We start from the raw sequence: 14,649 nt of genomic DNA, 5'->3' as shown, positions 1-14,649 counted from the left end.
AGGGGAAATATCCTGTATGTGAACAAGAATCCATAAAAGAGTCTTTCCGGTGACAAACGTCTGGCGTATATGGGTACAAATGAAATGCATATTCTTGTTCTTATTATCTTCACAATGCTTCCAGCAGTAGAACAACTTACTTTCTTAGTCGATTTTTAGCATTCGAAATTTTCGCATATTTTTCATTCCTAACTGGAACGACGGACGGGAATTCGACGGCCACAATCTTGTCAGTCGGTCTGTTAAACTTTCGGGTGTGTCTGTCGACGGCACGCTGACGATGATGGGCACCAGCTGGAGGAGGAGAAGGAACAATTTATTTAAGAAGCCTGAGAGCGTCATCGTCATCTTCTACAAAAATTGGCTGTGGTTTAGCTCTGGTTCACCCTAGTTGAATTGTGAAAGCTTCGTTTCCTCGCCACGTCGCCTACGCAGCGTCTCATTCCGACACTCTCGAGAACTCACAGCGGTCTCTTCCGCAGATGAAGAGTCACTCCGGGACGTGGCGCGACCGCTTCTAGCCGCATGTTCGTTACGACGCTTCTCGAGTCGTGCGGCGCGTTCTTCTGCCGTCTCTTGAGCGCCTTGGCTCTTCCTCGCTTCGTTCTTTCGTTGTTGCGTGTCTCTTTCGCGCTTTCCATAAGGAACGACTAGAATCCAGTGAGGCGAAGCGCATATATATATATCTATATATATATATATATATATATATATATATATATATATATATATATATATATATATATATATATATATATATATATATATATATATATATATATATATATATACCCCGCGAGGCGACACCTACTCTCCCTCTACTCCAGCGGAGGAGCGCGGCTGTGGCATTGCTAGGCAACGGCGGCACAAGGTCGTTCGTCGGCCATGGCAAACGACATACGGCTGAAGTGCGTCCACACATGACTAGCCGAGCTGGCTGGCTGGCTGGCGTAGTGTTGCTTTCGCAACAAAAAGTCGTCAAAGGTGGGCTCCTACTTGTCCCTGAGTCCACGGGCCTGGGTTGGGTACGGGGGAAACAGCCATGGGTTGGGCAAATTCCCACAGGTAGCGCATACGCGGGTGGCCTTGGCCACCCCACATGTTGAACAAAGTGGTAGGGTGGTAGCGATGAAGGAGGTAAGGCGAAATGTATCAGTTTGTCTGCAGTTACCGCCAGACAGCAAGACATTCTGAATCAAGTGCATGGTGAGGTGGTGGGAGGGTGAAGCGGCTGTTTTCTAATGACTGGTGATTAAGTGGCATGTGAGTAGAGCCCGCGAGGCTTCCTGCGTGAGTGAGGGCGCCACCGCGCTCTTGGCGGGCACTCTGTCATCAGTAGCGCACAGGGGTGGCAAAATGTTCCCACGCCGCTCCGACCGAGTCAGGAGCGATTTCTCACACCTGGCGTGGCGCTGCCGTCGCTGGCGCGCCTCGGAGCGCTCCGGCTTCGAGGGTGGGCGCTGAGAGGGCGTGAGATCCTCTTTCCTTCTTGCTCTCCTTGATAACGAAGCTGGAAAAAAGGTTGTGCGACGGGTGCCTTTCCTTTTCGCTCTTCGAATGTGGCTGTGGTGCAAGAGAGCATGGCCGCCAGCATGGTGCGTTACTGCAGTTTTTCTGAAAGTAAGGCACTGTGCTGGAGGCCTTATGTAGTTGGACTCCTTGTGCTTCTCCTTACTTTTCGGCTTCCTGGCGTACGATACTGTCCTTTTCCCTTCACATGAGCTCTGCAGCGACTCTTTCATGCATCTGCGTGATTTCTGAAGTGCTCTTTTCTTGAAATTCCGTCTTGTAACCTGGAAATTGCCAACATATAAACTTGATCAAAGTCCGGCGTGTTCGCTCTTGTTCTAGAAAAATTCTTGTTCGCCGCAGTGTTACAGTGCTCTGTCTTAAGCTGCGTGTTAATGAGTGAGTTCGGTGCATCCACGCACGTAACGCTGGCGAAGTAGCTGTTGTGCCGGAGCAGCTGTCATATGTTGTTGACACTTTCGCTAAGAATTTGTAGGCTCCTAAGCAGAATGTTCTGTCTAATAATAATAATAATAATAATAATAATAATAATAATAATAATAATAATAATAATAATAATAATAATAATAATAATAATAATAATAATAATAATATAATAATAATAATAATCATTGGTTTATGGGGAAAGGTTAAAGCTGCGCTTTCGGCGCTTAAGGGAGTCTCTCTGTGCTCACGAGCACGAGACGGACAAGATAGCACTTTGCCATAATTCCAGGGAATAATGGGTATGAGCTTGACTGCCCGCCATCATGTGACCAATTAAGGTGTTAGGCTATGCGTGATGTTGTTGCAACTGTTCTCTCGCTTTCTCTTCGCGTGCTTGACACGTGATTTCCGCACAGGTTCTTCGTCGGAGGGGGAGAAATAGTTGCTGTGCTGTGAATCTCTGCCTCGGCTTGGCTTGCATTTGCGGTTGGTGCTGCCTCGCGCTGTCGAACTCTGGGCGTTCGAACATTTCACGCTCCGTTCATGACAAGGAGCAAATCTTTTCGCCCCTCTGCAGCCAATCTGACACGTCAGTTCTATGTGGACAACAGTCGATAAACACAAATACGGCGTCGCTGCAGTAGTTTCGCTTGCACTTTTGTGTCGTCACGCTTGCATTGCACAGCAAACAACATACGACGGGGGAAGCAGCAGACAATTTTCTGTCGCAAAGATAGCGCCTACATCTCGAAGCGCCGACAAAAAGTCATTGACAGGCGATGTGACGCTCGTATTTCATCTATTCGTTCCTCCTAAAGAAGAAAAGGAAATACCGCAGTCATGCTCCAAATGAAAAGCGCCTCGAGATCAGGGCTTTAGATTTGCACCGCGGTGGCCGATAACTGCCTTAACGATGCCGGAACAGCCAGGACAGTTGGGTGAAGATAGGACCGATGCTCCAGATATCTTCCGTGTAGAAAAGGTATCTTCGATAAAGCAAAGAAAAAATCCTCGCCCCCGTTATCTTCTCTTCATTGCTATGCAACACGTGGATGAGGACGTAGAAGTGCACGCAGTTTTACTGCAGCGACGTCGAGCGTACGATTACCGCCCCTTTTCTATGCACTAGAGGTGATTAAGATTGGTAGTAGGGGAACCAAATTATTCGCTCTTTCCTTTGAATGGAGCGCCACAGGTTTTAGCGCCGATAGCGCGGCAGCGCTACCGCAAGACCAAAAGCAAGCGCATCCAGGCAGAGGCAGGGGCTCACAGCACAGGGACGTTTCCCTCCTCTCTGACGAAGAATCAATGTTGACATCACACGACAAGCGCGCAAAGCGGGACAACGGATGCAAGAACATCACGCTTAGTGTCAACACCTTAAATGGTCATATGACGCGCGTGTTTAGCCTCGTACACGATGAGCATCTATTTTGTTAACATGTTGAATGAGTCCTTTCGCCCTTCTCGTGAGCACAGAGGGACCAGCATGGGCGTCGAAAAAGTTGCATTGATAGATCGAGCGTACTGCATAGGAGTGCACGAAAGATTTCACAATAGCGCCCACAGCTCCTTCTAGCGGCTTCAGCACACGGCGAACTTCAGCTGTGTTGCTTGCACAGAGGATCTAATCAAACTTCTTACCATATAGAGCTCAGGATAGTGCACTGACATCATGGCAGCAAGCGTGAACTCTTCGGAATCCTAAGCAAACATTCCGGACTCCAGGCATTCCCGACGTCTGTATGTAGCGAATTTCCGGAATGTAAAACGAAGGGGTAAAAATATGGCATGTTAGAAGTCAAGCAGATGGCTCAAAGAACCGCAAACCAGCTCTTGCGAACGCAAACGCATGATATCGTGCGCCAGGAAGCACGAAGGCATGGCTAAGGACACGGAGTCTAACAAAGTATGCCCATCAGCATTCTGCGTTATTTTCTGGGAAATTGTCGCCTAGCAGTTCGATGTAGAGCCGTGAAGGCGCACGTCGCACTAGCTTCTTTGCGGCTTTGTTATCAAGGGGAGCAAGCAGTAATGTTTTCACGCTTGCATAAATGAAGGAGAGTGCACGGCTGGTGTTTATTAAGAATAATCTTGAAGCGAGTCGCTGAATTACCTCCAATTTATGAAGGTTAGTTGTGGTGTGTGGGTGCCGCACTATTTTTGCTTATTCAATAATTGTCCTTGGTACAACCTTATGCACCAGATTTTTCACTTCGATGGTTGCGCGATAGTCATTCCCAGGGTGCCCAGAGAACTTTATTGACCCTTCGCCACACATCACTGATGCGCGTGTTCCACCTCAAGTTTGGTAACATACAATTATCCTGAATATTATGCTCTGAATTGTTTTTAGTTCGTGTTCTTCGATGCTGTACTCATACTTCAGGGTCGCCTTGTTCCTTGCTATAAGTCTTACAGACTGATTGTACTGGGTTCGGTGTCATTTGTTATTCAATACACCATTCCGGAATTTTTGTGTAAATTAGTGCTAAAGTCTTACTGGTCACTCAAACTTTGAATTGTGTAATATAGGACGCGATAATCTGCGAATAACCTTAGTGATACTTTGATAGTGAAAAAAATTGTTAAGTAAAATTAGAAATTAAAGGGGCCTGCATACTCTGCCCTGCGGTGCTCCTGACAAAACTAGCTTGCGTCCGGTGCTTACTTTCATTTATCTGGACATACTGCTCACGAGAATGAAGGCGTGATGTAAACGATTTGGAAATATTTCCATTTTCATATAGCTTTAGTTTTTAGCAAGAGTTTAGGAAGATATCCTTTATAAAGTACGTTGGCGAACTCAAAAAGCTAAGTTGCTCTGGCCTCGGCTCCTTATTGTTTGACGAATATCGTAAACGGCTTGTACAAATGCCATGCTATTGCGGACAACCTCTTATGAAAATCATGCTGCACTTTTGATAACAAATTTTAAGTTGAAAGATAGTTTGAGAGATGTTTACAGATTATAACTACAGTTATTTTCGCTTGTTTCCAGGCTGTAGGAAATGCACCCTGGGTATGCGATGATTAAGACATGGTGAGGTATTTAGTGACCCACTAGGAATATCTATATAAAGCACATTAAGAACGCCGTCCGCAACGGCGGATATCTTAGTCTTAATCCTCAGGAGGTTTAGGACTCCTTCCTCGTTGACCACAAGGTCTGATGCTGAAGGACGATCGGACGAGTCGTAAAATTATAGAAGCAACATCTTTGGCGGAAACGGAAGAGAAGTTTAAGCTAAAATGTTCATGGTGTTCTCGTGTAATTTTTTAATCCCTAGCTTTATTCTGTTTATATATAGGGCTTACGTATCCCAACACTTAACAAATGCTTTCAAAGGTGCTGCATAAATAAAATCTTTCACTGTTGCGTTAAAGATATATCCTTCGAAACCTTAGTAAGACGATTAAATTCTCGCCTCGTGCAATGAAGCAGTGTCATGTTCTCGGCGCTTACGAGAGCATGCTTTTCGTTTCCTTTTAATCCTGCACTTGAGATGAATCACTTCGCTGCTAGTCCAGACGTTTTTTTTCCTTTTGCACTTTTAGCAGTTCTTGGGGAAAAGTAAATACTGTGCCTCATCTTAGAAAAAAATTCCCACAGATCATCTCTGAGAGCATTTGATTAGAAAATAGACATGAAATTATCAAACGACCGTTCAGGGCAATCTAAAACACACTCACCTCATCATCAGCTAGAAAGTTCGCACCTAAACCTTGCAAATGAAAAATTAGCGTTTAGAATCCTCGTAAACATTGAGACAGTCTGCAATGCCTCACGCCTCTTGTTTCTGGGTCATTCCAGATCCCCACTACGTCGCGATAGCCATGATAACAGAAATCTGCATAGAAATTTTCTTCTCCATCATCATTCTCATCGGCGTACTTAAGGCACGCACACACGTCCATCTCTATACCAGCCAGCCGACCCTATTTGCAACTCCAGATCACTGCTTGCCACCTAGCAGGCTGCGCGAGAAACCGTCGATTCAGGTCCAGCATAGTAGCCCGACTCAGTTGTCCGTAACTCGTGTGTACTACTACGTCGTTTATTGTTCTTTACTCATCGTGAAGCCTTCACGCGAAGTGCAAGAAACACCAAAGCAAACGTCGAAAGATTTTGGCTGCGTTCTATTTTGTATGCCCTTTCGCTGGAATGCACATACAGTGTCATTTTGCTGTTTCCAAAGGAGGAAGCAGATGATGTGCTCCGGAAAACGTTATTGATTGAAAACCTGAGAACTGGAAAAAAAGGTGACCGCGATCATGGTCATTTCCTCGAACCATTTCACTCTATCGATACATCTTCTTCCTTCCCTGTCATCATCAAATTACCTTGTAATAAGTGATATAATATCGCATGAGCGAATTGCGATCGTGGTTTCGTTTTGAAGTCAAATTTGTCCTGGAGCTTTCCTTTTTACTTTCATGGTCTTCAACCCCAGAGAGAAAGAAAGAGCGTTATTTGCAGAATGTTACAGTAATGGCGCTTCCTTGTGACGTACGATGCCGTCGAAATATTCGACGCATAGGAGGCGTCAAAACACTGCCGATAATGCCACCATGCATCCTAGATTCGGTTATTATAGTGATGTGGGAAAACGACGGGCTACTTCCTTCTACCGAAGGAATAGAGCGCGGCTGCCATGAATGTGGCCGGAGCTTCACTGCAGACTTCCTTTATCCGACCATAGTATTTCTCACACCAGATTACGCTTTTTTTGTGGACTAGTTTCGCAAATATAAGGCTCTAACATTAGGCTTTTGGCGTATGACAAGTTCCTTCGGAATAAGCTCAAATACGCATCTATCATTTGGGATCCGTACACGAAAAAGAACATCACCTCCTTTCAAACCATTGAAAGGGAAGCAGTCAGGTTTATTTTACACAAATATGGCAGATTTGATTCTCCCACAAAGCTTAAGGCCGAAAATAGTATCCCAATTCTTTCAGACCGCCGCAATATAAACCGAATTTTGTTCCTTCGTAAGATTCTTTCATGCGAGGTAAACATTCCAGTACCTAGTTGTGTTCAACTTTCTACCATCAGACGAACATGACACGCTAAGGACCCACACTGCAGCCTATATTTGCACGAACAAATTCATTTAAGCACAGCTTCTTGCCCCGAACCATCTTCGATTAGAACTTGCTCCCAGAATCCCTTTTTCAAAATAGTAATTTTAGCAACGCATTGGAAGAACACTTCCTTGGTTAAGTTGTCTTTCTTGGAATATTATTATTGCTGTTTTTTCTTCCCTTTGTTAACATCGAATGATGCTGTGTGTTGTTTTTTTCTTTGTGATTGTTATGTTGTATTGCCCTCCTGCTTGGGCCATATAGGCTCGCAGTATTTTTAAATAAATCAATAAATTTGGGAGACGTAAAAATTTCTTCTCGCTGGTTCTTTTCAACGTGAACACGGCGTCGCTAAAATGCTGTCTGATATGCTCTGAAATTCATGCACACCTCTTTAAGAGTCACATGTTATTTATTTATTTATTTTATATTGGCATGTGCCTAGCACCACGCGTCCTCCGCGATTAGTCGAAAGGACAACGAAGCGGCGGTTGGTTCGAAAGATGCGCTCGGGCTAGGCCACTTGAAATTCCCTAGGGAGCGTTCATGTGCTTCAAAGCAATGTGAGGTTTTCATGACGCTTATTGCGCTGGCGGATTCCTCGCCTTAATCTTTATTTATGAAGTGCTCGATTCACGCCGTCGAATCTACTTGCGTCATGCGTGGACGTTGATTGGTTTGGTTTGTGAGGGTTTAACGTCCAAAAGCGACTCAGGCTATCAGGGACGCCGTAGTGAACGGCTCCGGAAATTTCTATCACCTGGGGTTCTTTAACGTGCACTGACATCGCACAGTACACGAGCCTCTAGAATTTCACCTCCATCGAAATTCGACCGCCGCGGCCGGGATCGAACCCGCGTCTTTCGGACCAGCAGGCGAGCGCTATAACCACTCAGCCACAGCGGTGGCCAGCGGGGACGTTGAATCCTTAACCATTTAATCTTCTCCGGTAGACGGTTTGCACGGAAGAGAACTAAGTATTTTCAAAATTTCCCCTCGCTCGATTAGGGCTCACAAGTCTCACAAGCCTGGATGCCCCCTGCGCACGATTGTTTCGGAAAAAGGGTCCTGGCAGCTGTACGTTGGGCGCTTTCTCCAGTGCCATTTAAAGTCCCTACCTCTAGATGACCCTTTTCTTGTCCGCAGCTCTAATAAGGTTGTTCAGGAACTTAGAAACGGAATGCCAGGAGCACAGTGGGCTTTTTCGATTGATGCCAATGACCTGTATTATTCCATCCCGCATACCGAAATGTTAATTTCCATCAAACACAAGATTGCATGCATTGGCGAACTACCATTTCAGGACAAAACAGGTATTAGTTGTGATGATTTCTTGACACTTTTAGAATTTTACCTTTCATCGACTGCCGTTTTTTTCAACCATCAGTTTTATGCTCAGCGCGATGGTGTTTGTATTGGGTCGTCTCTTGCGCCTATATTGAGTGACATTTATTTATCGTGTGTTGACAAACGTGTCAGTGACCGGCTTTTATTGACCTCTAACGTTGTTAGGGTATTCAGATATGTGGATGACTACCTAATTGTGCTAACCGATCACGTAGGTTCAAAAACCATGCGCCATTTATGAAAACATTGTCACCATTTTCAGTAGTGAATCCAAAGGGCTTCTTTTCACTCAAGAACTTCCCCGCGATAATAGCCTACAATTTCTTGACCTTAGACTTGTGTTTAGAACGACAGACATATTTGCTGGTCCTACAACCCCAGATCGTGCATAGAGCTACTCCCTTTCGGTAGTGCACATTCCAAGCAAATCAAGCGAGGAATCGTTGCGACATGCCTGAATGCAGCCTTGGAAAAATCTTGCCAGCATGAGATGGCACTCAGCTTTGATGCGCAAACTGAACGCATTCACCAAGCCGGGTACCCAAAACACCTCATCACGAGTATTAGTGAGAACCTTGTAAAAAAGCGCAAGGTGGCGTCAAGGGGTGAACAGGCTCAGAAAGACAAGGACAAAGAAAAGAAACCGACGGTGGTGATTCCCTATATTCATCGGCTTTCGCACAATCTAAAGAAAGTAGCCAGCAGGTATAAGGTCAATGTGGTTCTATCTGCTCCTTGCAAGCTATCATGCGTGTGCACTTTGAACAAAGCAAGAATGGTTAGGCAGTGCAAAACTAATCACCAAATCCGCGCCACTGTTTTCACTACTGACGTTGTGTATGCTGTGCCTCTTAGCTGCGGTCTGGAATATATTGGCCAGACAGGTCAATGCTACAATGAAAGAGTGAGGCAGCACAAGATTGAGATAAAAAATGGTTATGGGAGCCACATGGCCACTCACTGCAAAAGCTGCAAGTGTCGTCCAGGTTTTGTAAACACCAAATTCATCGCAAGGTCTAAAGACAAATTAGAGCGTGAAATCATAGAAGCTTATTACATCAAGCAGAGGGGTCATATCTGCATAAGCAAGCCATCTGTCTCGCTCTCAGAAGAAGAGATTAGGTTTCTCAGTGTTGTCATTATCAGAGTTGTAATCATTTCTTGATCCTTTTGGCACGTGTTCCTATGCTCTGTCACTGCGTGTTTATGTTTTGCTTCTATCTTTGCCTGCTGGTGTGGTTATTAAGCGATTTTTTCCATGAATAAACTTAGTTGGAAGTTGGCGCCTGTCCTGTCTTGAGTGTGCTTGTCTTCGTCGTTTAGCGCCTGTAAGCTTTTTTGCGTAAACCATGTCAAGCTACAACCAACTAGCTCAAATGAAAGTCTTGCCTACCTGCACGGCTCTCCTTAGGTCGTGACACTGGTGGATGTGCGGTCGATGCTCCCGTCTCGTGTAGATGACTCTCGTGACCACCCCGGTTCATCGCGCAACCCGGAGGCTCCAAGGTTTGTCCGCCGAGGTCGTTCCTCTTGACGGAGCGGCCCAGCCTTCCACTTCACTCATGGCAACGTCACCGCCCGCCCTGACTGCGGATGGCCCTACCGCCGCTCCCTCCTATCTCACCCTTCAAACCCCACGGACCCCTAAGCCCATTCAAGGAGACCAGTTCGAGAATGCCGAGGTCTGGCTGGCTCACTACGAATGGATCGTGACCTTCAATAGCTGGGAAGACGCTACGAAACTGCGGAACGTGTACTTCAGCCCTGAAGCTACTGCCCTGGCGTGGTTTGAGAATTGCGAGGCCACATAGTCTACGTGGCCGGCATTCCGCCGTCAACTTCCGAGTGCGTACGCCAACAGTGACCGCCGGGAGAGTGCGGACCGTACCCTGGCCTCTCGCATCTAACTCACGAATGAGGGTGTTGCAATGTACGTTGAGGACGTGACGCGTCTTTGCCACCGCGCCGACCCGGCCATGAGTGAAGAAAAGAAGCTGCGGTACCTGATGCGCGGTGTCAAAAATGAGCTCTTTTCTGGCCTCGCACGGAACCAACTTGCCCACCACCGCTGCGGAGTTTCTGGCCGATGCTGTTCATATGGATAAACTGCTGCAGCAGAGGTCCAGCAGCGTCGAGCGTCCACGCTGTACAAGCTTAACCGGGTCGACTACGATCCCGGAACAAATCCGAGCTCCCTTCGCGAACTTGTGCGCTCCGTGGCCCGTGATAAGCTGGAGTAACTCAGAGCAGTGTTTGCCGCTGACGTCGATTCCCTGACTTGTGTCACCCGCGAAGAAGTTCATTTCACACTCAGGGCACCGGTCGCTGCAGTCGTTCCAGCACCGCAACCGGCCCCCCAAGCTAGTGACATATGCGGCCCTAATGCGCCGTTTCCTGTAATTCCTGTACCCTCGCCCTAAACTCCAGTGGTCGCCGTGCACGCTGCCCAACCGTTTGCCTTCTGATCTGATAGGCGCCAGGCGCCACGGACGACGGATCCTGATCAACGCGCTCCTGATCAACGACCTCTCTGCTACCACTGTACGTAGTCCCCCGCGTTCTCCGCGCCGCGAGACTCGATCGCCACGCCGCTCTTCGCCTTCTGGGTCACATTATGCCGCAGCACGTGTTTCCTCCGAAGGTGAAGCCGTCAAAGGCCAATTCGCCGAAAAGCTTCGACCGCAGCACCAATCGAATCGCCCCTACGTCTACCGCCGCACTGCCGAACAGTTTATTTATTTATTTCAGAGGTACTGCCAGCCTTCGCAGAAGGCCTTTGGCAGGAGTGAGCAAACATGGTGAAGAAAGTACAAAAAAGCGCTACAATATATGATAATGATAACAGTGGTGTCATCCGCCTGCTTGAGCAGATTAACACCGAGAAGAAAAGAAAAAAGAAAAAATAAGAAAGAAAAATGCTTTGTACAAGCTCGCGCTGTTCAGGCATATAGAAACAACACTGGCACATAACACAAGAACGCTGGCATCAATAGCACGCTTTAGTAAATAAACACTAACGGTAGACATACGCTGATCCATCAGCAATGACAATAATCACAACCACAAAGCAATATCAATAGCGGGAACCAAAAACGCTTAGGTTGAGTTAACTTATGCACTTCAATTTTGATAAGAAAGATTCGACAGTAGGGCATTCCACAGCATCACAAGGCAAAGCGTTGCACTGACGGACGGTTCTCGGAAAAAAGGAATTTTGAAAGGTATCTGTTCGGCACATATATTCTTTTAATTTTTTGGAATGGTTTGATCGTGTACATCGCCGTATAACATGTTCGATATAAATGCTACTATCTATACCTAGCTTACTATTGTAGAGTAGATGCATGTATTTCATTCGTTCAAAATACCGTCGCAATTGTAATGGTTCTAAATTAGCTTTTTCCACAAGTGCAGTTGCGGAGGTACGCCAACTATAATAGTTATAGATGAATCGAGCTGCCTTTTTTTGGATGCTTTCGAGTTTGGCAATGTTTAATTGAGTGCACGGATCCCAGACTACAGAAGCGTATTCAAGAACGGGTGTGATAAAAGTTTTGAATGCAAGAAGTTTTATCTCTTGTGTAGAATTGCGCAGGGTTCTTCTCATGTAACCTAGTTTCTGCATAGCCTTTTTTGTAATGTATGAAACATGTTCATTCCATCTGAGATCTGAGGTGAGGATTACACCTAAGTATTTACAGCTTTTAACGGAAGATAAAGGGTGTCAATTGACGGAATAGGGAAATAGGAGGGGTTTTCTTTTGCGTGTTACTGCCATTGTTACCGTTTTCTTCCTGTTTATTTTCATTTGCCACTTTGAGCACCAGTTTTCTATTTGAGCTAGCGAAAAATTTAGTTGAGATTGGTCATTCGAGTTTTTAATTTCTTGATAAATAATACAATCATCAGCAAAAAGTTTTATTTTCACGGGTGCTACACTAACAATATCATTAATAAAAAACTAGGAAGAAAAGGGGCCCAAGAACAGATCCCTGTGGAACACCCGACTGGACAAACATATAGCTCGAGCACACTCCATCAATTCCCACACATTGGCATCTACAGGAGAGATAAGCTGCTATCCATGCAAGCAATGTGTCGTTCTTGAGTATGGTTCGCAGTTTTAATAGCAGCTTTGGGTGGGACACGCAGTCGAAAGCTTTTTAAAAATCTAAAAAAATAATATCGATCTGGCTTTGTTTATCGAGTGCTGCTCTAAAATCATGCACTGCCTCTATAAGTTGCGTGACCGTAGATACGCCCCTGCGGAAGCCGTGCTGTCGGGAATCGACTAAGTTGTACTCCTCCAGGAAAGAATATATGTGTTTGAAAATAATACGTTCCATTATTTTAGCGCTTGTGCTCAATAGAGAAAATGGTCTATAGGATGCTAGAAGTGATTTGTTTTCCGCTTTCGGTATGGGCGTAATTTTCGCATACTTCCAGTCAACTGGAAGCGCTGCTTGAGATAGGGATATTCTAAAAATAACAGATAAGTATTTGGAGCACCACTCTGCGTACCTGTACCGGAAGGCGTTTGGGATCCCGTCAGTTCCGTGTGCCTTTTTTGTATCGATGTTCTGTAAAAGCGATAAGACGCCTTGTTCTGATATGGATACATCACTGAGAGCGGAGTTACCATGGCATGCAAAATATGGTCATTTGCCGTCATCAAATGTAAATATCGAACAGAAAAATTTGTTGAATGCGTTCGCAATATGGGACTTGTCAGTCACAGTCGCACCGTCGATACACATACTACAGAATTGGTCTTTTCTGGGTTTAAAATGCCGCCAGAACTTGGCAGGGGATGAGACAAGGAAAGTTTTCATGGTTACATGAGGATAATTATATTTTGCTTTTCTTACGCATCCCTTCAGCTGAAGGTGCATGTATGAAAGCTTGAGCATATTAGAAGGAGAGGGAGATTTCCTGATTTGTTTTCTAAGTCTTTTTGTTTTCCGCTTTAAGCGCACAATCTCTTTGGACATCCAGGGATTTGTGTTATGTACAATTTTTTGAGTACATGGTACTAAATCATTTATACACTTTAACACCAAACTCTTAAAGATTAACCATAAGCGGTCCACCCGACATGTCTCGGAAAGAGAGAGGAAGTTAGAAAAGGAGCCGTCCAACGCATCCAGAATGCCAACGTCATCGGCACGTGAAAAATTTGGAAAAGCACGTTTATGCTTCCTGCAGTTAGGAACAATGTTTAGTTTGAAGGCTAAGCATATCATCTTGTGGTCTGATATGCCTTCCACGATGTGCAGTTCTGGACCACGACGAAGTAGTCCATCGGATAAAAGAAATAAATCTAAAATGGACGCTGAGTCGTTCTGAATGCGTGTGGGCTGCTTTACAAGCTGGGTTAAACTATGGAAAAGAATTATGTCAACGAAGGGCTCTGCTGATTTGGACAAAGGTTCAGGAAATTCGCTTTCCCAGTCAATGGCCGGAATATTAAAATCGCCGCCGATTAAGATGTTAGGTGAGATTTTTTAGCACTCAGAAAGGAAATCATTAAGTTTTTCGAAGAAGATATTATCGGAGTTAGGAGGCCTGTAAAATGCTCCTATGATAAGGTTCAGTTCCCTTAAACAAATCTTTGCAACAACGCACTCAATTTCAGGTATGTCAGGCAACCTAACTACTTGCAATGATTCTTGAACGCCGCTTGAATCGCCCCGACTCGCCGACCAGATTCCGCCGCCGCACCGCTGTCACTCCCTACCTACAACGCCAGGCCGCGCTGAAGGGGGGACCTCCTTGGTCGTCCCTGTTTTTGTCGACGCGAAGAAGGTTGATAAGCACGTTGGTAGATACCGTTGCGAATTACTCCATCCTTAGCGGACCACTTACGGCGACCCTTAAAAACGTGACAACGGCGTGGCAAGGGTCAGATATACGTACGGCCGGCGGATATGTTGCGCACCACACGGTATGTGTACGGCGTGGGTTACGGTGCGAGGCTACACATTCGTTGCCACGTTTCTCATACTGCACGAATTCTTTCGCGATGTCCTCCTTGGCATCGACTTTCTGCTGGAGCACGGTGCCACTATCAATATCCCGAATCTCTTGGTGACGTTTCCCACCAAAATGACAGCCTAAAAGCCTGAGCACAAAGGGTTCCCAATGTGCTCTGCGAGTCACCGATGATAACATTAAGGCGCCACTACGCGCCAGCATACTCGCTAGATTTACGTGCGACAAACAACATCAGGGACTCCGGGTTGTCGAGACTAATGTAT

General features: G+C 45.8%; 1 pseudogene; it reads left to right on the top strand.

The window, feature by feature from the left end:
* The window catches only part of LOC144120303 (uncharacterized), a 67,272-nt pseudogene that overhangs the window by 34,329 nt on the left and 18,294 nt on the right, over positions 1-14,649 (top strand).

This window comes from Amblyomma americanum, chromosome 2, assembly GCF_052857255.1.
Source record: "Amblyomma americanum isolate KBUSLIRL-KWMA chromosome 2, ASM5285725v1, whole genome shotgun sequence".
Taxonomy (NCBI): Eukaryota; Metazoa; Arthropoda; class Arachnida; order Ixodida; family Ixodidae; genus Amblyomma; species Amblyomma americanum.
The sequence above is the reverse complement of the archived record's forward strand: the minus strand, read 5'-3'. Positions and strand labels throughout refer to the sequence as shown.